Genomic DNA, 22398 nt, shown 5'->3' on the forward strand with positions numbered 1-22398 from the left:
TTCAAATCCGTTCAGTAGTTTTGGCGTGAAAGAGTAACAGACAGACAGACAGACAGACAGACAGACACAGTTACTTTCGCATTTATAATATTAGTTAGGATGTATATTTTACGTACAGTCCCTACACTATACAGTGTGTTGTTTTTCGGACCCGACAAACTTTAAGGGTGGATTCTACGAGTGATTTAATCGAGAAAAAGCCCCCATAATTATGTGCATTATACATACAGTATTATTTACTACACGACCGAATGGCGCACGACCGAATGGCGTAGTGGTTAGTGACCTGACTACTGAGCCGATGGTCCCGGGTTCGATTCCCGGCTGGGGCAGATATTTGTTTAAACACAGATATTTGTTCTCGGGTCTTGGATGTGCCCGTAAAATTTCAATAGGCCCGCCCCCTATTACATTGGGACTAACATAACACTCTGGCGAAAAGTGGGTGCAGCAATGCACCTCTGCCTACCCCGCAAGGGAGTACATTAGTACAAGGCGTGAGTGCGTGTTTTTTTTATTTTTTATTTATTATTTACTACATACATACGTAATAATGCATTCCATATACCTACCTATTAACAAAATAACGAAAACAAAACCACACTATGATTCTATAAAGCTATTCATGCAAAACCGAGATTTCACCTATTGCAAATACATAAGTAGACAAACAATGCAAAAATTACAATCTCGAACTAACACACTGGCGCTTCAACACAATAATTATACGTTCATATTAAACACACACATAGACACTAGCAAAATGTGTGTGTGTGTGTGTGTGTGGAACACGTTTGATTTTTCAAACTGAAAAACTGGCTAGGGCTGCCAAGTGATGGCTTGTGGATGTTTTACTTATGAACTAATTATTTATTTATTTATTTAATTCTTTATTGCACAAATGAGATATATGTGTACAAAAGGTGGACTTAATGCTAAAAGCATTTTCCACCAGCCAACCTACAGGAGGTACAAGTAAAAAGGTTAAAAGGTGCAAAAAAAGATAAGTATATGAAAGCAGGAAAAACTAAAAAGTCACTTGATAATTAACTTAAAACTAGATTATGTTATTATCATTGAATTTTTTTTGGCCTCACCACAAAAACTTAAGACAATATTTAACAGATGTTTATCGCTGTCAAACAACTACAAAATCTGTCAAATTTCGTTTTAAACACTAGTTAAACAGTATTTAAAGTTTTTTGTGGTAGTACAGTATAAGTTTAGAACTTAGATCCTAACTAATATTATAAATGCGAAAGTAACTGTGTCTGTCTGTCTGTCTGTCTGTCTGTTACTCTTTCACGCCAAAACTACTGAACGGATTTGAATGAAATTTGGTATACATATGGTCTAGACTCTGGGAAAGAACATAGGCTACTTTTTATCCCGGAATTCCCACGGGAAAACTTTTTAAGGCGAAGCGAAGCGCGCGGGAATAGCTATTAACGATATATGAACAAGATGGAGTATCACATACCAAAACAAAGCATAAAACTGGCCGCATTCTGAGAAGGGTTTTTTAGGCCTTGTCCACCACGCGGGCACAGTGCAAATTGGTGGAGCCCCCCAACAAAAGCAAACTTGTGGAAAGAGTTTTTTTTTTTTTTTTGGCTCTCTAAACTGAGCTTAGTTCCTAAAGCTTTCAAAATCTGTTGCCTAACTGCCTTACAATGAATAAGCCCTACTAGAAGTGAGCACAACATGCATAAAAAATAAGAATTACATGTTTACAAAAATTAATTGTCGTCTAAGTGGTCAACCCGACTGTCAGATATTTTCTGCTGCGCTAAGGCCTAGGCTTTACGACTGCTGCCGAAACAACAAGCGGCTTAACGTGTTGTTATATTAAAATTAACTTAATAAATAAAATACTTAATCATCCAAGAATGACGAGTGACAACCCTATTCTTTTGCAATTGCAACTTGCACGGGTGTGTGTGAGTATTTTTGCCACTTTCTTGGAAGAAAAGAAAATCATTCGCCATTTTCATTTTAGAAACGGCTTTTTGTAGCTCTGTTATTGCCATTGCCCGTTTAAAGATACCGTTATGTCGATAGGAAAGCTAGCAGTTAGAGCGTGTACTAATACGAAAGTCCCGGGTTCGGTTCCCGCAAACATCTGTTGAGCCTTAAATAATATGATAAAGTACCTATGTGTCTTTATATATCCAACGTGATAAAAAAAATTGCTCACGTCTCGTCTCCGAGCAGAGTCGTGAGCACAAGTTTCGATCCTCCGTTAACGTTGCGTATCGTCAACTGTCACTGTCAAAATGTAAGGCAAAGTTAGTTCCAAAAGTGACATTTGTTTTATCCATATGTTAGGTGGAATTTCACCAAACGCTAAACGTATTTAGTAGCCTGTCATACGTCTGTCAGTTAGTACCAAATGTATTAAAAATTTGATTAAAATACGTTTAGCGTTTGGTAAAAGTGACCCTTCGTGTAGATTCGAAAATAGTATCGAATCCTATGCTCGCGACACAGATCTCTCTCTTCTGTGTGAACGGAACCTAACAACTTTCTTAGAATTCTAGTTTCGATGCCACTTAGAAAACCCTAGACTTGTGCGAGCTTTAAATTCAGGAAACTAGACTTTAACGGTACCTAAGTCTCGCTAATAGGATGAATTTTATCATTGAGACTAGCTACACCACCACTGTACATTGCAGTGATCACAGGATTCGATACAAATTCGAACTACACAAACATATGGAAAAAGAACAGTATCGTCAACTGTCACTGTCAAAAATGTAAGGAAAATTTGTCAGTTCAAAAATAGAAACTTGTTTTTTCCATATGTTTGTGTAGGTAGATACTAAAATAATATCGAATCCTGTGATCGCTGCACATATCACATAAACAATCGACAACCTTATGCAGCATAGTTTTTCTGTCAAATCTGACGTAAAATGTATGAATCTGACAGACGTTTGAAAGGTAACGAGCGATGTTGCTATGCTACTCACAATATATTTTTACTGTGATTGATTTCGTGGTGGTGGTACGCTAGCTGAATAAGTGCCAATTTCGGATTATTGGTTGACTTTTGACACATCTGTCAAGAATCTAATATGAAGATGATGACGTATAATTGATGAGCCAATCCTTGATTACGATCTAACCGACTATTGTGAAATTGGAGCTAAGAATTCAAAGACAGTCATCGCCTTCGTAAATATCTTCTGTGCCATCCAATATTTAATACATCCACCCAAGACCCAAAGTCTACAGCGGCAGCATAACACACACACACGCACTCACGCCTTGTACTAATGTACTCCCTTGCGGGGTAGGCAGAGGTGCATTGCTGCACCCACTTTTCGCCAGAGTGTATGTTAGTCCCAATGTAATAGGGGGCGGGCCTATTGCCATAGGCGGCAGCATAACTAAAAAAAATAGGGTACAATTTAAATCATCACCAAAAAAAATAATTGTTCGCTAATACATTGCACCAAAAAAAAAAATTAAAACCAAATTAATTAAATCAACTCCAAAATCGAAACCCCAAAAAAAAACGTTTACGTTCCAAAGTAAATAAACACGCCTCCTAATAATTGCAAGTTTACAATAGAAAATCTTTTTCGTCGCCAAAACGGATAAATCATCACCAAATTATGCTATTGTGGCGGACTCCTAGCCACTAGTTCAGACGAAGATCAACAGATGGCGCTCGGAACGCAATACAAAGAAGATGTATGGGAACTACGCAAATTACTATGAAATCCTACATCGCGCATACGATGTTTCTCACCTACGCTGCTATATATACAAATCCCCAACGCTAACCGTTGGGCAGCTGCCCGCCAGGCCACACAACCCGGCCTGGTCGGAGGATCCTCCCTTTGCATGGGGATGCTCCAACACCTCCAGCATCTCCATACTATACTAAAATATAAACATTGACACCAAAAAAAACAAACGTGTTCAATTTTTTTTATATCACCAATAAAGGTAATCGATTTACCTGTTAATTTTAATATGTAGGCATTTGCGGCTTTAAGAGTGGTGCGGCATGAATTTTGAATTTGCGCGATGCTTGTGGACGCAATGTTGATGTCTAGTACATCGACCTCAATGCATCGCGGCAAATTCACCCCTTCTGGACAAGGTCAAATTTGAGCGGCGCCATCCCCCCGCGCCCGCATACTCATATACATACATTTACCTATCATCATCATGATCATCAGCCAATAATCATCCACTGCTGGACATAGGCCTCTCCCAAGGAGCGCCACAACACTCGGTCCTCGGCCTTCCTCATCCAACCCGCCTAAGGTCGTCAGTCCAGCGGGCAGGAGGGCGTCCCACGCTGCGTTTGCCTATTCGAGGTCTCCACTCAAGAACTCGTCTACCCAACAGTTATCGGTTCTTCGGCAGATATGACCAGCCCACTGCCATTTCAGCTTGCATATTTTGACAGCTATGTCGGTAACCTTAGTCCTCTGACAGATAACCTCATTTCTGATACGATCCATCAGAGAAACCCCAAGCACTTAACTATAATAAATTGTATTTCAATTCCTTATTTCTATAGAATTTATTGGTACATGGCAAAATTCAAACCCTCGCCTCGGCCACACGAATGGGAGTCGAGATGGCGTAACGGATAGATTTTACTAGGCACATACTAATGATTTAATTAATTCATAAAGCAATTTAACAAGTGACTTTGTTTTGGGATAAGCTATTTATTATGGGTGCGTATTGCGACGTATAAAAACGAAATGTATAATTTCACATTAATAACGTTCACAACATATAATGAACGTTACGTATAACAACAAAATCTATATTTTCATAAGGTATAAAATTCAATTGGTATAACGTACATTTGATATAATATCAAAATATATAATACTTACGAGGACTAATATCAATTCGTATAACATACATTACGTATATCGTTTAAAATATATACTATCATTTAGTATAAAGTTCATAAAACATACTAACATATAACATAATCTGTGTTTAACCTGTATTAACCCATAATCTGTGTTAACCCAACACCGTCAAACCCCCTAGCACCAAAACCTAAAGATAGGTGCGACGACGAGCAAAGCGAGGAGGAGCGTGTTAGGTGCACATGGTCGTCGAAACCAAAGCGGAGCGCAGCGAAGCGGAGCGGAGCGTCTCTCCTCTTAGCCCCAATAATAATAATGCTGTGAAAGCCCCTAGTACCAAAACCTAAAGATAGGTGCGACGACGAGCAAAGCGAGGAGGAGCGTGTTAGGTGCACATGTTCGTCGAAACCAAAGCGGAGCGCAGCGAAGCGGAGCGGAGCGTTCCCCCCACATAACGTCAATAATAATTAAAAAAACTATACGACAATCTATTATACTTTTTGAGCATTATACATTATGATAATTATATCCGTTGTAGAATATATGTTATAAACGTTATATATTATGAATATTATGCATTTTTATGCGTTATATCAATTGAAATTATACTTTTTGAACGTTATTCTTTACGAAATTATGTATTTAGTAATTATGCCTTTCGTTTGTTATGCACAGTGATCGTTATAGGTACTTAATAAATTTATATCATATGGGCGTATATCTTGTGAATGTTATACCATTCGTTTTTATACCTCGTATTACTTACCCATTTATTATTTGGTATAAACTTAATTTTTAATATTTACTTTTACTTTTTTTGGTTAGAAAGGATTATTAAAATGATACTGATAAAATAATATATTGGTTACATCTATATAGCGATGATATACTTTATTTGGTTTGAAATAAATTTTAATGGTGCCAATATAGTTTTACAGTATGCAGTAAAAAATAATTAGGTTCATTTCAAAAATATTTTGGGAAGCATGATTTGGTGATGATTTATCCGTTTTGGCGGAGATTTCGAATTTATTGGCGGCAGTATCATATAATTTCTGGTGGAGGTTTAAATACAAGCCAAAAAAATATATTCGAGAAAACTTTTTTTGCAAAAAACCTAAGCTTTGAAAGATAAAAATGGGGCGAGGCTGCTAAAAAATCAATATGAAAATTCTTCAGTCGACCTAGCTAGGGATGGTTATGATATAAAGTCATAAAAAACCGTCTCGACGGGGCAAGTCTGCTATTATTGTTCCTTTTTTAATTCTTTACTAAGTATAATATGTAGGGACATCTCAGACACGGCCATCCGACCCCAAGCTAGGCAGAGTCTGTGTTATGGGTATCGGACAGCTGATATATCTACACAAATACATAGATAGATACATATTAAATATAAATATCAACATCCAAGACCCGAGTACAAAATAATATCTATCTTTAAAGAAATATCTGCCCAGCCGGGAATCGAACCCAGGACCTTTGGCTTAGTCAGGGTCACTACTCACTAACCACTACACCAGTCGGCCGTCAAAAGTGCATTCGCTGGCAACTTCAGAACTAGCAGATTTTTTTAACTGAACTGTACTTATTTTATTACATTAGCCGAACACTGAAACTAATCATCATCATCATCATCATCATCAGCCAATAATCATCCACTGCTGGACATAGGCCTCGCCACAACATTCGGTCCCCGGCCTTCCTCATCCAACCACTACCGGCTACCCGCCTAAGGTCGTCAGTCCAGCGGGCAGGAGGGCGTCCCACGCTGCGTTTGCCTGTCCGTGGTCTCCACTCGAGAACTCGTCTACCCCAACGGTTATGACTGAACGAATGCGAAATCAAAATTGGAACGCATTTGTAACGCGGCAAAATGGCGACCGCGCCTTTTCGAAACAACTGCATTCTACGCCTTTTCGCAAAAACCAATCTATAGTCTATTTACAATTCAATAGGGTACAAAAACAAGTACATTTTGTGCAAGTGTGTGAAAATTTACGTCAAAATCAAATTTAATTACAGCTTAAGGAGATATCGCCTTTACGTCTTAGAAGATAGGGTATCACGCTAAGATCCAGTTAAGCTGGTTTTATGGAGACTAAAAAACATATAAGTTGGTACTTTAGTTAGGGGAGCGGTAGTCTTGCGACTTTCCCATGTGTATCTATGTATGTATAAAAAAGTAATAAGTACCTACTTAAAATAGATTCAGACAAATTAAGAACCTCGTCCTTTTCTCGAAGTCGGTTAAAAATACATCCTCCTTATTATTATAAAACGTAGACTCAAGATGGTTCTAGTTTGGGGCCGTCCATTAATCACGTGAGGTCGTTTTTCTCATTTTTTGACCCCCCCCTCCCCCCTGGTGATATTTGGTGAGGTTTGGGACCACCCCCCCCTCCCCCCCCTGGATCACGTGTATTTTTTTGGAAGTGTATGTAAGGGCTATTTTTGACTAGAAAAAATATAGCATAATAATATAAGTAACATAAAAATATCATACTAACTACAAATCGTTAAAATTTTTCGCCGTTCAAAATTTCGGTTCAGAAATACCTAGCGCTTTTTGACAAAAAATTAATACACGTGATGTCTACTGAGACCCCCCCTCCCCCCTCGTGATGTTTCGTGAGGTTTTCCTTAACCCCTCCCCCCCCCCCCTTTGAGCCTCACGTGATTAATGGACGGCCCCTTTAGAACCGGTCATAGTCCAGATTTCATACAAAACAGTAGTCTAAAGCCGAATTTAAACCAAAACAATCTTTAGTTTACGTTTTATAATTTTAAAAAATGGTGAGTATATTTTGATTTCGAACCCGGGACCTTCGGCTCAGTAGTCAGGGTCACTCTAACCACTACGCCATTCGGTCGTCGGTTCGATTCCCGGCTGGGGAGTACATTAGTACAAGGTGTGAGTGTTTATATTTATATTTATTATATATAGGTTTTGAATGGCAAGGCACCACAAACGAATATTTCATCCGATCATAAGAATCTATACATAGGATCGAATAAAAAAACTGAAATAATATAAATTAGTAAATAAATACAAAATTCTCAGAAGTACCTATCGCCAGCCGTGATTCCTTCAAACACCTTATTGTGGTTCTCAAACTGTAGCTTACTTATTTTCCATTAGCTTTGCTTTAGAATAGAATAAAATACAAAATAACAATGATAAAAGAAAGGTTTTCTTCTCATAGATAAATCTGCATACATTATTTGTCAAAAGTTTCATGACAGTTTCCGCTAACGCCACTTTGTATGCGAAAAAACGTAGACATTTTGTGTTTTATGCAAAATTTCACACTTGTACTAGAATACTATAGTACAATGAAAACGTTCCAGTGACACAGCACCAAAGTACTGCTAAACGGAAAAAAAACAAGCTTAATGACGCCGTCTGCAATATTGAAATTTAATAGCCCATCACTCATTTGATATATTTTTCAAATATTAAATATCTTAGAAATGGTAAAGTTTCGGATAATGCATTATTGGATTCAATCGACTGGAAATGCCTTCCTCTATCACCTCCTGAAAGGATCAGGTCTGCTTACCAATAACTCTGTACATAAAATATGAAAAGTTTTAAAAAATTGGCGCCATTCAGTGTCGGCATTTCGTAATGTGGAACTATTTAATTGCTTGTGAGTGCATTCATCAGGGGCGTATTTACCCTAGGGCTAAAAGGGCTACAGCCCGGGGCGGCAGGCGGCCCAGGGGCGGCCGGCAAGCCGCCCTTGGGCTTTAGGTTGGAGGATTAAAAAAGTATATAAAAATATTTTAGGACGTACGCCTAGAACGGTCCTGAGCCTAATTTTCACATGTAAATTTCATGTCTTAAGAAATATGATTTAAAGTATGAAAGCCGGCCTTTGTTCTTTTCTGAACCGGTGGAATAGTCAAATTTTTTTCTGCCTCGGTATTTTTTTGAAGGAAATCTAAAGTTTTTTTTTTGCCTCACTCAGTCGCCCTGCACAAATTTATTTCTAAACGTTCTAAAATGTACTCGTCTATCCAGAAAGTTCTTTTTTTTTGTTCGGAAGATATAATTTTAATCTATGCAAATCTATCACCACAATGTTCTTATACATTTATGTAGGTCGGTAGGTACTCTACACTTCTTCTTTCGTGTCAGTGAACATGCGAATTTTTAAATTTGTCCAGACCAAAAAGAAGCAACTTTGATAGCATTCTAGTTGGCCTGGCGTAAGTCTACCCGAGTGTCAGGGTAGTCAGGGGGGCGGTACCATACCACAGTCGCGCATAGGTTGGTACCAACGGTGTAGCCCCACTTGCAAAGATTGTCCTTGCAGCAGCCTAGCTCTGCTCGCAACCGATTTAGAGTCTTCCAAATGTGCCAGGGGAGACTGTTACCGGGAGCAAGTTTTTCCTCAAGAGGTAGGAAAAGATCCTGGGGCTGTTTTTCCTCCCAGAGCCTTAGACTTGCGTTTTGTGGGTTTTCATCCGTTAATGACATCTCACTGTTTAGAAACGCTTTGCGGCTCTTAAGGCGGGAAGGTGCGGCAGTATGTGAGTAAAGATGATGTCTGGAGTAGCATTCTTGTTTGGCTTTCTCAACAGAACATGCCACTTTCCGCCGTATGCTAGGGGTGCTACTGCTATCCCAGCCAGAGAGTAGACCTTGTAGAGCGGTGTCGGTTTGAGGCATCCCGTTACTATACGAACTGTGTCGTTCAGAGCAAAATCTACTTCTCTAGCATGCGCGGATCTTGCCCATATCATCATCATCATCAGCCAATAATCATCCACTGCTGGACAAAGGCCTTTCCCAAGGAGTGCCACAACACTCGGTCCTCGGCTTCCTCATCCAATCACTACCGGCTCTACCCGCCTCAGGACGTCAGTCCAGCGGGCAGGACGGCGTCCCACGCTGCGTTTGCCTGTTCGTGGTCTCCACGTGAGAACTCGTCTACCTCAACGGTTATCGGTTCTTCGGCAGATATGACTAGCCCACTGCCACTTCAGCTTGCATATTTTAACAGCTATGTCTGAAACCTTAGTCCTCTGACGGCGGATAACCTCATTTCTGATACGATCCATCATAAAAACCCCAAGCATAGCTCTCTCCATAGCACACTGAGCGACTTTAAATCGGTGGAGCAGTCCTACCGTCAGTGTCCACGTCTCTGCACCATACATCATCACTGGCAGGACGCTCTGGTTGAAGACTTTTGTCTTCAGGCTCTGAGGAATACGAATCCTGCCCATATGGGGCAGGCAAATTCAGCAGCTGAGAAGCAGAGTGCTAGACTACTTGTTCTTAGAATTTGTGGCGAGGCGCCCCAGCTGGTAGACGTAAGCCGTTGTTTCGGGAGCTGACTTTCTTCTTGGTGTTTTGGCAGTGGGTTTTGTACGTGAAGGGTCACTCCGACGTATTTTGGTTACGAGCAGTGCTGGATTTTTTTAAGTATGAGTCCGGCTGGCCTTTGTTCTTTTCTAAACCGGTGGAATAGTCTATTTTTTTTTCCGCCTCCGTATTTTTTTAAAGGAAATCTAAAAAAAATGCCTTACTCAGTCGCCCTGCACAAGTTTAAATTTCTAAACATTCTAAAAAGATTTTTCTGGATAGACAAGTACAATCCAGAAAAATCTTTTTTTTTGTTCGGAAGATATACATATATCATTATCTATGCAAATCTATCATCCCAATGTTCTTATACATATGTAGGTCGGTAGGTAATCTACACTGACTGCTCTTTTTGTTATCTTTCATTCCTTGATGGGGCGGAAAACTACAGGAGCCCAGGGCGCGCAATTTTTAAATACGCCCCTGGCATTCATATTTAAGTTTTTACATAACTCTTTCACGCTATAGGTACTCCGTAGGAGGGGGAGTGTGAGAGAACACAAATAATAAAATAAACAACAACTTTTTTTGCGCACAGACCGATGGGTCTTGAATCATGAATATGGATTTGGTTTCGGTGCATGATCTTAAATACTTCTTCGTCGAGTGGCTAATAAAGAGGAAAGACATGTGTGTACATAATACATGTATACAGTGGCGCTACGGCCAACAAACATTAGCAATTATCAATCCTTAAGCGTCGCTCGCTTGTCAAACCTGACGTAACTTGTATGGCTCTGACAGAAGTTTGACAGGCGAGCGACGAGCCCTTAAAGAGCGCCTTTTCATATGGGATTCTTCCCATACAAAAAGGCGCTTGTAAGGCGTTTGTAAAATTTTGCGTTCATAAAAAATACTTATTTATTTAAACAAATACGAAGATAGGTTCTACCTTTTTTGGCATAAGATTTTTTTGCTTAATCTCGTATTGCATAGTAACGTTTGGTCAAAGTCTCGTTACGCCGAAAATCGTATGGCATAAATCTCGTTTAGTAAAAAGTTATTTCGCATAACATTGTTTAGCCTAATAATGGTATGGCCAAATCTTGAATAGTCTAATAATGCTGTGGCATAGGTTTATACAAAGTAATAATATTCGTTTGGTTTTAACTTTGACGGAGCGTCTCCGTACATAGCGCAAACTGGTGCCTTGTATTGTTTCCGCTGTTTGGAAAACGCTCCGCTCCGCTTCGCTGCGCTCCGCTTTGGTTTTGATGAACATGTGCACCTAACACGCTCCTCCTCGCTTTGCTCGTCGTCGCACCTATTTTTAGGTTTCGATCTCATGGGGTTTGTAATAATTATATTGGTCGTTAACTTTCGATTTTTTGATAATACAATATCGTGATTTTCGGGATGTAGGAGAAAAAAACCACAATTTGTACATTTACTACATACTTAATATATTATTTATTAAGATAACATTAGGAGAAACAAGATTATACATAGGGTTCTACCTTTTTTGGCCTAAGATTTATTTGCCTAATCTCGTATTGCATAGTAACGTTTGGTCAAAATCTCGTTTCGCCGAAAATCGTATGGCATAAATCTCTTCTAGTAAAAAGTTATTTCGCATAATCTCGTTTAGCCTAATAATGGTATAGCCAAATCTTGAATAGCCTAATAATGCTATGGCATAGGTTATAAAAAGTAATCATATTCGTTTGGCTTTAACTTTAATGGAGCGTCTCCCTACATAGCGCAAACTGGTGCCTTGTATTTGTGGCCGCTATGTGGGAAACGCTCCACTCCGCTTCGCTGCGCTCCGCTTTGCTTTTGACGATAATGTGCACCTAACACGCTCCTCCTAGCTTTGCTCGTCGTCGCACCTATCTTTAGGTTTCGATCCCATGGGGTTTAATGGCGTTTGTAATAATTATAATGGTCATTCACTTTCGATATTTTGATCATTTAATATCGTGATTTTCGGGATGTAGGAGAAAAATACCACAATTTGTATATTTAAAACATACTTAATATAGTATTTGTAAAGATAATATTAGGAGAAACAAGATTATACCAATACGAACAATTAGAGCAAACGAGACTTAGGTGTTTCAAGTTTGTGCCAAAAGAGTTTTAGACGAAACGAGACTTATGCCACATAAGTCTTGACGAAGTGATGATTCTACCAAAAAAGTTTAGACCTTACGAGTTATGCGAAACGAGTTTAGGGCTATAAAGATTAGGCCAGATGAGGGGAACCGTATACATAGGTATAGACGAACATAAATTTGAGCAAACGAAACTTAGGTGTTTAAAGATTGTGCCTAAAGAGTTTTAGACGAAACGAGCCTTATGCCACATAAGTCTTGGCAAAGTGATGGTTCGGCCAAAAAAGTTTAGACCATACGAGTTATGCGAAATGAGTTTTGGTCAATAAAGATTATGCCAGATGAGCGGAACCCACGAAGATAAAATGTTTGTTTAAACTCGAGAGTTTTGACAAACGCTGAACGTATTGAAATGAAATTTTAAACACATTTTGCACTAACTGACAGGCGACTAAATACGTTAAGCGTTTGGTGAAATTCCACCTGAATGTTTGGGATACGCTGATCGATTTCAACGTTTTTGTTCAACGATTTCGAAACAAACCGTGTCCAAACTGAATCGAAATCGAAATCTGAGTTTTTTCTTGGTAAAATTTCAAATCTACGGTAAGTACATCTAGTAGGTATGTACCTTTACAATTTGCTGCGTTGCAACATCGATTTTAATCGTGTTTTTCTAGGAAACTTTTGGGTCAATGAGCTCAAAGTATTTTGAATCGGTTTTTAGTTGTAACACTTGTAACTGTGATTCGGGTTGAGATTATTTTGCAATATCTATGTGGCTATTGTTTAAAGTGACTGAGACTGTAAGTGCGAATTTCTCCATTCTCGGTTAGAGCATAACCAGGGAGTAGTGGTTGACTTTTGACACATATGTCATGAATTTTATATGGAGATGACGTTTAATTTATAAATCAATCCCTGTCGGTTAGATAACCGACAGTGGAGAAATTGGCACTAAGGGTACCTAAATACAGTAAAACTATAAAGTCCTGAAAACGGAAGTGGATTCTAACTAATTGTTACAGACCATATTTTATCGATGTATTATATTTATTAAAGGACAAATCCGCTAAGAAGCCATACCCAAACGGTATTTTATTTTTAAAATGTATGTAACAAATGTAAGTACCTAACTGATAATGATAAAAAGTCTTAACAAAATCGCACTCTTTATTGTCATGGCTTTATAGTTTTTTATAGTTGGACTGTACCTATGCCTATAAAAAATACACTCGCGACCAATGAAAAAGTTCCAGTGGCAGCACCGAATCACTCCTAAATGCAAAAAATAAGATTCCGCTTACGGCCAGCCTTATATTATCGAATCTCTAGACATAGACTGTGCCGTGTATCAAGTTTCTTGCGCGTGTGTGCGGTCAGCTTTAAGTTGCAGCTACGCAGAACTCTCTCACACAATGATAATGTGTACCTACCTAGTAGTACGTACGCGATGCACTTGTTTCATGTATGTGTGTGTTATATAGGTATGTATGTATTTTGTATACATACGTTGCATTTTAAAAATTATTATCATTATTTCACCGATGTATGGTAAGTAGAACTAAGTAACCGATGTTTGGTCAGCTTCATAAGCTGAACCCTGTCAAACTCACACCCGGAGAAAAGATAATTGGACTTAAATAATTTGTGAGTTTGACAAGGTACAAACCTTTATACGTAATACTTACGAATCCGACTGTATCTTGGTAAGTACATCAATGTACGTATACCGCGTCACCAGCACAATAGGATCATCAAAATCAATTTAAAAAGGAGTGGCGTATTTTTCAGAGGCCTGCATTTTCAATAGCAAGGCCGCCTTTTGTCACGTGAGCACTGTGGGACACTGAGACTAGTGTATTTTATAATAAATAGCTGTTCCCACGAGATTCGTTTCGCCTTAAAAAGTTTGGGAATTCCGGGATGAAAAGTAGCCTATGTTCTTTCTAAGGGTCTAGACCATATGTATACCAAATTTAATTCAAATCCGTTCAGTAGTTTTGCGTGAAAGAGTAACAGACAGACACAGTTACTTGCACATTTATAAAATTAGTTACAGTTAGCATAATAACAGTTATCCTAATCCTAATCCTAACTTCCTAGTTAGGATTAGGATTAGGATAGTTAGGATAGCTGTTACCGCGAGCTTCACTTCGCCTTAAAAAGTTTTCCCGCGGGAATTCCGGGATAAAAAGTAGCCTATGTTCTTTCTCAGGGTCTGGTCTGAGTGTAAGGCGCGCTCCATACTTTCTACGAGAGGTTTTGTCTCGGGGGGCGAACTGTATGCCTACTGGGAACGACTGTCAGGATATCAGGGAGGGGTCTCACCACCCCGAGGCGACACTCCTTGTGAGTACTGTGGCTATACGCTGCAGCGGCTAGATCCACTGCTCCATGGATCACTGATGTCAGACTGCCGTCTGACTGAAGGTATAGTGCCTGTAGTTTATGACCAAGTGGTCGGGAATTACAGGTCACTATAATTATACCTGCTAGATGGTCCGATGACATCTGCAAGGTTGCAGGGAAGCAGTGGATCAGAGCGGCACAGGACCGGAAGAATTGGCGTACAAATAAGGAGGCCTATACCCAACAGTGGGCGATAGAAGGCTGATGATGATGATGATGATAATTATATCAAATACTTTAGTAAACGGGCAACGTGCTAGGCGAAATTATGTCTCATTTATAATGTCAAGCTCTCGCCTCGTCTGCAGCTCGACTCCGCCTCGACTTAAAGCCGATGCGACGTCGCCGCGTCACCGCCTCGACGCCGCCTCGACTCCAGCAGTGGGCGGAGCGCCTTAATGAGGACTCACGTCACGCTAAACCGTGCTGAGGGCCCTACCCTCTAGAACGGGTTTTGCTATTTATTAAAACGAAAAAAGTTTACGTTTTCTCCTGACATCTGCATACATTATCTGTCAAAAGTTTCATGCTAGTTTCCATTAGAGGCGCCACTTAGTATGCGAGAAAACGTAAACTTTTATAGTTTTCGACAAACTATCAAACCAGTACTAGACCTACCTATCGCGAATTCAAAACGAGATAACATTTACGAAGTAAATTAGTGTCAAATTCAATACATTTTGAATCAGGAAATCGTTGTCAAAAACTCAAAACAAATTCTTTACTGTTTAAACAAATCCATATTTTTACTATTGCAAAGTTAGCATTGTCTGTCACTATAGTTAAATAAATCATTTATTTTCAGATATAATTCCATGAAGGTAAAATATAAAAGGTAATACCTATTAATAAAAGGTTTTTTTAGTCAGGGTTTTATAGCTGGGTGACCGATAACCTGTTTCCTCCATTAGATATTACATTATGAGTGAAAAGTTATTTTAATTACTAGGGTCTTGCCTGGTTTGCAGTGCTTTAAAGTGTGCTTTGGGAGAGGCCTACATCCAGCAGTGGACTGCTATAGGCTGATGATGATGATGAAAGGGTGGTCCCGGAGGTATTTAGCATGTGTCTTTCATAAGAACACTACTGACAGTAACAAACCCAAAGCATAACTGGAAGAGAATGCTATTAGTACTAAGTTTTCCTATACAAATTTATTTATAAATATACAAGTACAATAAAGAATTTAATAATAATACCAAATGAGAGGCAAGTGGCTATCTCTTCTATCATAATATGCCAAGACTCACTATGGGCTGCTGAGCCAACGGAGTAAGTAACAAATGAACAAATGAATGAATAAATTTGGTATCATAATCTGCTAACACAGCTATAATTCTGATGCTGTTGCATCTGAATGTTTGTATAAGAGGGTGACTGAAAATAGGGATCTCATTTCATATATATGTACACATACATCGCAAATATTTTAATTTTATCATCTTTGGAATTTAGCAATAATTATTATAACAAGTAAAGAAAGTCAAAACTATCTGTTTAATAAAAAATTGTTTAATCTTTGCTTAGACTTTAGTGATTAAAACAAAATGTGCTTAACATATTATATTAAATCTTATTAATTAAACAGATACTTCTGACTAGATAGTTCACAACATTCTCTAAAGAGAATGAGGAAAAAGACTCATTTTTAAATATGAATGGTTTTGACAAGGTTCTATATTTTAATGACAGAGCACTTGAGATATGGTGGTAGACTAATATTATGTCTAGAAGTTTAGATAGACAAATAATGAGGGTAAAAAAATTACATTGAGTAAACAACATTTCAATTTCAGAAGTAATATTGGGTTGGCGGGTCATCTTGGGTCAGAATTCATTGTAGTTAATATTCTTGGGGTCACTCACCCTGAGAGAATATCAGATCAACCCTTCACAGCTTCGTGAAATGTCTCAAAGTCAAATCTTTAATTTTATTCCATTGTATAAATGTATAACTTTCTGACCAACATAATTTTTTTACAAATCCCTCTCTATGTTGGAAATAGCATTGTCTTTGGGGAAGAACATAGGCAAGAAACTCCTGAGCCTGTACCTTGAAGAAACCCTGGGAGACGACCATCAGATCAACCCTTCATCAAATGCAATGACTTGTGGTTCATATAAAATAAGTGAGTCAGAACTACTTTACTTAATCAATTTTGTGTCTGGGTTCATCACAGGACATGCCTTAAGTGAGTGTTATGATTTATCCAACTGGAATTTTATTCGACAGATACTTACTTAGATAGATATGAGACATAACTTCTAACTTTTATTTAGGGTGATGTGACAGTGGGTTACTTACAAGATTCCGTTTGCAATCCGTTTAAACTTTGCAATCCATAGAACACATCCTGTCAAAACTGCAAGTTATGCACATTCGTTGCACCACCGGGCACAAAAACAGAAAACTCCAAGACGCACTTTCACAAATGGAATGCAAGTAAATAGAAAAGCGAACACTGTGCACTGTCCAAAAAAAACTCAAAAATAAACAAACGAGGAACACGCACTGTCTCAAAAATACGTACAAGTCTAACCCATATTCGGGCACCGCTTATTTACTGTCTAATCAACGGAATTATTACCAATTTACAACAAACTCTACGTCCGTCCTCCGCAATAAAAATACAAAACCGTTTTTCGAAAGCGTAAGTATAACAGACCGCGGGCCTTTTATTACACTGAAATAAGCGCGATATTGTTCTAAAAACGAAAATCGATAAGGCCGCCTGACTCTCGTCGATCCGAAACTAAAATAATTTATCAAAAAATGTAATAAAAACGGCATTATTTTTGTGAATGTTCACAACACGAGCTGTCAGAATTTTCTATGCAAGCCGACCAGTTCGAAATGTTGACTACGTACATATTACGCCGACTGTTAGCCGCGACTATACAAATAGGTCGGTTAATAGATTAATTTGCCGAGTGACAAGCGACCTTATCGACATGGTTAACTTGAAACTTTCCTATTTTGCCGCTACTCGCTAAAATACGAAACTTAGACGGATTTGTTTGTAAAACTTACGACTTCTAACAGCCAGTGTATTGCAAAATGTCAAAATATTAATAATAAGGGCGGATGTACTCCGCGGCGCGCGGTATCGAAGCTAAAAACCCGAGACAACTGTTTTCGAAACGGCTGGCTGTACGTAATTTTTGGCGTATTTTGAGTTGAGAACGGGAAAACTCGAAAGCGTTCGGATGCAAGAAAAAGATAGACAGATGTATGACGGCACGGGGGAAAATGAACTTTATGGCCCTTCGATTTCCATGCCTTTCAGCTGTATAATCGTATCGAGTTGCCTCAGCCGTGAAGCGAAGCCATACTATTTTGAAGTTTCCTACTATAAGTACATAAATCATGTACATACCTACCTACGTAACCTACCTCCCTTCTATGGACATAAAATAGATAGGAGGTCTTTACGTAGGTATAGATAGGTACTATAGCATACCTAACTATAGGGCTAGAGAACGTTGTTTCTTGAGATTACAGGTTTGTAGTGTCTAGTATAGTGCCTAGGCGTAGTCATACAGCTGCTGTTACTAGGTTATAACTATAGAACCTAGGCAAACAATACATTGATTAATCTAGCAACAGTAACGTTTGTAGGACTTGTAGCATTATCTTCTTCTTCTTCAGGTGCCATCTACTATCGTAGGTCGGCTATCATTATGGCCACTTGGGCCCGGGAAGTCGCAGCTCGGAATAGCTCTATGGTGGACATATTGAACCATTCGGAGAGGTTCTGTAGCCAGTGGGTTCTTCTACGGCCAGGTCTTCTTTTGCCCTGTATTTTCCCTTGCAATATGAGTTGCAGGAGGGCATATGTCATTATGTCACTCTGAACAGGGTTAGGGGAGTCACTCCATTTGACGAAAACCGAAGTTACGACAGCTGTCGCTCGTTTGTTTTTCGTCAGTTTTAGAGTAGGTACTTACCTAACCCTCCAGGATCCTTTGCCCAGACTTTACGTCAATGTCACTCCAAACTCAGGACGTCTAGTACCTACAGGGTTTGCTTTTGCTTTGTATGCGAGAAAACGTAAACTTTTATAGTTTCCGACCATCTAACAAACCTGTACACCCTCCGAACTGTTTTCCCAATAACCATTCTTCTATGGCACGGAAATACCGAGAAAAAGAAGGAAGGTTCTCTTTAGAAAGTTTTAGCTGTTCGGCGATTTTTTTCAGTTTTATCAGTTTTAGTTACAGGTAAGCGCCCGCTTCTCACGCCAGAGCTCATCATCATCATCATCAGAATATAGCAGTCCACTGCTGGACGTAGTAGGCCTCTCAACAGCACGCCACTGGATGCGATCTTTAGCTTTCCGTAGAGCTGCGAGTTCGAATTCCGGCGCTGACATGTACCAATGAGCTCTTTAGAATTTAATTAAGTAAGTACCTTTGGTACCTACAATATAATACCATCGCTCTTACTTTGAAGGACAAAATCGTGAGGAAACCTGCATATCTAGCTATTTAAGCACATCTAATGTGAACGCACTAACCCGCAATGGACCAGCATGGTGGGAAATGATCCAAGCTTAGGAAGGCAGTTTAGACCTTGGGGATATGGACAAAGGTTCCATTCGAGAGAGCCAGGTGCAGGTACTTACACCCCCACAGAGAATATAATAGAATAGCGGTGAAGTTCTGAAGTTAAAACAACCATCCTCGAAGAACCAACCGTCCGTCGTCGTTCTGAGCTTTCGGTGTAAATAAATAACTACATAAAGATTACATAAAGTACTTACTTAATGATTACGACGAATCGTGCTATATTGTGTTAAGTCTGTAAAGTCCCACTATAAAGTCGTGAAAACGGAAGTGGATCCTAACTAAATGTTAAAGATCGTATTTAATCGATCTGTTATATTTATTAGAGGACAAATTCGTTAAAAATCCATAATCAACCGGCATTTTATTTTTAAAATGTATGTAAAAGGTAGTAAATAACTGATGACCATAAAAAGTCTTAGCAAAATCGCACTCTTTGATGTCAGGACTTTATAGTTTGACTGTATGTAACCTAACCTAAAAGTGGACTAATCTTTGATAGTCAAGTGACTTTTTTACTAAGATAGATACTTATGTTTTTTTTTTCGCTAATCCATAAGTCGTAAAGTCCTGAGTCACCTCTTTTCAGCCTAGTATATCACTTTCGCAACACCCTGTATACATAATGTAAGGTACTACTCGTATTAACGACTGAAAAAAACCTTTTTGACGGTTCAACGTGCCATAACATAATATCGCATAGATATTTTGGTTCTCCCCAGATAGAGTAGGTCACACACACAGGCTTAACCGACACATACGACTTTGAACTTTGTGCTCTAAACTACAGGGATAAAATTCGATAAATTTTCAGATTTTCCAGAAATGAGTTCCAAATCCAAAACGTACACACACGCGGCGGTTGGCGATCGATTTTCGAAATGGCGCCCAAAGTTCTTCGAACTTGCCCCCTCCCACCCCCCGCGCTTTTCCCGCGAGTTTCTTTTTCTTTTTTTTCTCCTTGAAGCCATACTAATCCGTTGGGACAGCGTCTGGCTGGAAAAATGGACGGAACTTTTTGGTTTTGTTTTTTTTTTCACTGGCTAACTTAGAAGCTGTATTAGTACCTTAGTAGAAGCTACTATAGTGGTACGCTTCGTTAGTGAATGTTTAATTAAAAACTCCGTCCAACAGTATTACTTACTTTAGGGGCCGTCCATTAATCACGTGAGGTCGTTTTTCTCATTTTTAGACCCCCCCCTCCCCCCTGGTGATATTTGGTGAGGTTTGGGACCAACCCCCCCTCCCCCCCCCTGGATCACGTGTATTTTTGGAATTCTATGTAAAGACTATTTTTGACTAGAAAAAATACAACGAAAAATAAATTTAGCGCGGGGAGTCGTTGCTTAGCAACGGCGGGCGAGCCAATCAAGGAGAATCGAGGTCAAATCATACTACAAATCGTTCAAATTTTTGCGCCGTTCAAACTTTCGGTTCAGAAATACCTAGCGCTTTTTGACAAAAAAATTAATACACGTGATGTCTAACGAGACCCCCCCCTCCCCCCTCGTGATGTTTCGTGAGGTTTTCCGTACCCCCTCCCCCCCCTTTGAGCCTCACGTGATTAATGGACGGCCCCTTACTACTTGTCAGCAAGAAAAAAAGTAATTTTCAGAAAAAAAATAGGGATTAAGTCTTTATTCGCATCTTCGCATGGCCGAAATAACGGCCGAATGTGGAAATATTATTTATAAGTAAGTACTTAACAAGAACAGTAAGATATTCAATACATAATTTTGCTGTAACCTGATGTTCATGTATTCGATTCAATAACCTTTCACCTATGAGTCTTAGATTCAAATTATTTGCGCTGTGTATGGATTATCACATTTCATCATCATCATCAGCCCTTAATCTCCTCTTCGGCCTAAATCCAGGAAGCTCTAGGCTCTCCCATGCAAAGCTTCCAAGGACCGCCACAAGCCACACCACTCTGTCCTCAGCCATAGACTAATTAGTCTATGCCTCAGCCTTCCGCATCCACCCACTGCCGACCACCTGTCAAAATTTGTCGATCCAGCTGGTTTGGAGGGTTACTTTACTCTACTGACAAAAAACGAACGATCGAGAGCTTTCCGCACGTTTAATACAACGAGATAAAGTCTTAGCTCCCGCAGAATTGCTCCGAAACTTAGATAGATTTTTCGTGATATAGAGAAACCCCCCTGAGGGCGTCCCACGCTGCGCTTGCCTATTTGTGGTATCTCTTTTGTTGACATAATAATTGCATGAAGATTGCATCGTATTGCAGATTTGTGACATGCATCCATAGCAACAGGTAGGTAAGAAACTCTTTTGTTTTTCCAGGATGTCAAAACTGCAGGTCCACTGCGTTTTGGTGAGTTCACATATCTATATGGACTAAATCTAGGTATGCAGGTTTCCTCAAGATGTTTTCCTTCACCGTAAGAACGAATGGTATACATTGTACATTGTACTTATATTCCAAAGAACTCATCGGTACATGTCAGCGCCGGGATTCGAACCTTCGATCTCTGGCGTGAGAAGCGGGCGCTTAACCGACTGAGCTACCACCGCTCTTACGTACACTAACTATTTTATCGATAACCGCTGCACCTTTAGGTTGGACTTTCTTTCTTGTCCATAGGTCATAGATATATGTCCTATAGTTACATAGCTTACCTGAAAATAACAAATTATGCTTCAGCATAGTAACCTACCTCCTACTCAAAATGTCTACAACCGATAACATCCACCAGCAATTCTCCCTCCAATTTTACGATCCTTTTTTTTACGATTTGACGTTTTATTATTATTTTTTATGGCGCGCGGCGTCTTGCCAGACAGTTCGGAAATTTCGGGGGAGGGGGCTAGCGGGGTGGTGAAAAAAAATATATCTTCGCGTCTGCGTGTAGGATGGTGCAAAAAATTTTTGAATCAATAATCCGGAATGGGTTTTTTGTACGCGTATGTGTATGGCCTGCTTTTGGTATGTTGTCTATAGTTTTATAGGCTGTTTGTGAGAAATGTCGTCGCGTCGCTACGCTCTGGCTCTGCCAACTCTTCAGCAGGTACCTAGGTACCTACCCACGAGGACATTTTTTGTCACAATCAGCCTTTATCAATACTTAAGTACATCTTAGTTTAGCTTAATCCTGTTATGTTATCCTTATTAATT

General features: G+C 39.3%; 1 protein-coding gene across 1 annotated transcript in view; it reads right to left on the reverse strand.

Moving 5' to 3' along the window:
• Positions 1-17709, reverse strand: part of LOC105380682 — a 47965-nt gene extending 30256 nt beyond the window's left edge. Inside the window, exon 1 of the mRNA XM_048629722.1 lies at positions 16999-17709. The gene's annotated coding sequence lies outside the window, so the exon portion shown is untranslated. The remainder of the gene's footprint in view (positions 1-16998) is intronic.
• Between the last annotated feature and the right edge of the window lie 4689 nt (positions 17710-22398).

Source organism: Plutella xylostella, chromosome 24, assembly GCF_932276165.1.
Source record: "Plutella xylostella chromosome 24, ilPluXylo3.1, whole genome shotgun sequence".
NCBI lineage: Eukaryota > Metazoa > Arthropoda > Insecta > Lepidoptera > Plutellidae > Plutella > Plutella xylostella.